Raw genomic sequence first — 2,838 nt, forward strand, 5'->3', positions numbered from 1 at the left:
GAGAAAAAGGAACCCTCGTGCACTGCTGGTGGGAATGCAGACTGGTGCAGCCACTGTGGAGAACAGTATGTAATTTCCTCAAAAAACTAAAAATGGAACTCCCTGTGATATCTTTTAATATACTCCTCTGTCTTTTGTAAATTAGTATTTGGATCAATGCTTATATTTGCGTTTGCCTTTTGGAAATATTCTTTCATAGATGGTGCTATGTGCTGCTGTCAGGAGATGCATGATGTCTGATTGTCTCTCTCTTTGTGATGTTACTAGCCACTGGGGATCATTAACTAAATTTATTTATTCATAAGGTGGACCCTTTATAAGTGGATCCTGAATGAAACCCACTCTGTCCTTTTCAACCCAAAGCAGATAGCTAGTTAGGAATTCATATTCAAGCTAAGGCAATAGCTCAGCATGATGGGGTGGATCTGGAAATTCTAGAGCTTCTACAGGTGTGTGCCCTTTGGATGGAGCTACTTGGGTGACATACATGGTCCAGCAAGAAGTTCCAATTCTTCAGCCATCACTGTGTCTTAGTCATTAGGGGCTGCTATAACCAAACATAAATTAAAAAGTGGAAATTTATTATCCCAGTTCTGGAGGTTGGGAAGTCCAAGATCAAGGAACCAACAGACTCAGTGCCTGGTGAGGTTTCACTTCTTGGTTAATAAATGGCTGTCTTCTCATTGTGTCTTCACATGGCAGAAGGCATAAGAGCACTATCTAAGGTCTATGTCTTTTTATTTTAAAAAATATTTTAATGATTTCAGAGAGGAAAGGAGAGGAAGAGAGAGATAGAAACATCAGTGATGAGAATCATTGGCTAGCTGCCTCCTGCACACCCCCTACCAGGGATCAAGCCCACATCCTGGGCATGTGCCCTGACCAAACCGTGACCTCCTGGTTCATAGGTCAATGCTCAATCACTGAGCCATGCCAGTTGGGCTCTAAAGTTTATTTCATAAGGTCTCTAATCCCATTCATGATGACTCCATCCTCATGACCTAATCACCTCTCAAAGGCTCTACCTCCTTATATCATCACATTGAGGGTTAGGATTTCAACATATGAACTTGGGGGGGGGGTACAAACATTCATTCAGTCTATAACATTCCATCTCTCCAGTTATTGGGTTCTGAAATATCCATACTGCTTTCCCAATTTCCAACCCTCTCCCACATTCTGCTTTTTTCATCATGTTTCCTCATCAATCCTCACTTCCTCCCCCTCAGTGCCCACCTTTCCATTTCTTACCAATAATATCAAGTTTTGGTACTACATTATGGGGTGGGGGAAGAGATCTAGCCCAGCACATTCTAGAAAATGGCAAAGAAGATGGGAATTTGCTGGATGGAAGTGTTTCCTATTAGTATTAATCTGTGTTTGGCTTTATATAGAATTGATAACTATCAGTTATCAAAAGACAGATACAAAGGAAAGATGAAACAAGGATCCAAATGAGAAGAGAGGATGCAGTGAACATGCATTGTGCAAAGGAATTCATTCACATTTGCACAATTACTGTTGTCTTTATATAAACGATACCTGTCAGCAGGCCTCACCATTTCAAATAAATAAACCTAAAACCTGAAAACTAGAAGAAAAAGCAAACAGGGCCACCTTGTTTAATTGGTGGAAAGTGATAGATGTTGTAAGCAGACATGCAGCCATAATTCACTTTCATAACTCCCTGAGAGCTGCTATGTGCCCACTGCTGATAAGGCCTCTGTTCCCGTGGTTCTCACCAGTTCACTGGTTACGAGAGAGAGAGAGAGAGAGAGAGAGAGAGAGAGATCGATCATAGAACAGGAGAAGGAAACAAGCAAGTTGCTACAGGATGTCTCCTACATTAAGTCCTTGAGCGGGGGGGAGGTCAGACAGGAGAAGCTCATGTGGGCTGAAGGAGCTGGCACAGGCTTCTGGAAGGAGGTCTGCATTAGCAGTTCATATAAGTGTGCTTGGTGATACCTGTGGACCACCAGTTGCTTTTTTATCCCTCTGTGCACAGAAAGCAGATCTTCCAAATGCTGGCAAGTATCCATGCATGAGAGTCTGAAAGAAAAGGCTCTGGGTGTTTATGCCTCCTTTTGTGCATAATCATCTTCTAACTCAAGTGAAGACACCAGAGGAAGCTTTGGGGGTTATTTCCAAAGTGAAAAGGAATTAGAGCCCAAGTTATTTTTACAAGCTCAAATCCTAGTTTTAGCTCCAATATTACCTGCTGGCTTGAGGAAGTTTATAAGGCATTTTTGACAGCTGTGCTTCCCCATCAGGGAGGCAGTGCAGACCACAAAAAGAGCATAATTTCTGTGTGAACTTGAACAATTTTCCCATCTGTAAAGTGGGACTAAGATGATTGATGTGAAAGTACTCAGAGCAGCGATGGCAGTAATAGGTACTATTTTGATGGTTATGATGCAGTTCCATGGCAGTCCATACAGGAAGACCCTCTTGGTGTGTGACACCTTTGCATCTCTGAGGTGGAGTATACCTCAGGACACAGCCAGCTCTGGGGGATTGTGAGATATTGCAGGATAGGGTCTGACAGCAATTGCTCATCCTCAGCAGTTTAAAAATTACATTTGGTTGAGCTTCCCGTAGGTGTTATGGATGCTTCCCCCTCCTTCATTTGTGTCTTGCTAGGTTGTCATCAGATATTACCAGATGGATGTTTCTGAGAAGTGCAGGCCCCTCCCTGTAGGCTGCGATTTGAGCGAGCTAGTTAAAATTCTGATGAACAAAAGCAGATCCAGAGACAGAGAAGCATTGATCAGATGTTCAAACCTCAGAGGGAAGGTAGGGGAGGGTGGGGGTAAGGGGGAGAGATCAACCAAAGGATTT

This window comes from Myotis brandtii, unplaced genomic scaffold (assembly GCF_000412655.1).
Source record: "Myotis brandtii unplaced genomic scaffold, ASM41265v1 scaffold206, whole genome shotgun sequence".
Lineage (NCBI taxonomy): Eukaryota > Metazoa > Chordata > Mammalia > Chiroptera > Vespertilionidae > Myotis > Myotis brandtii.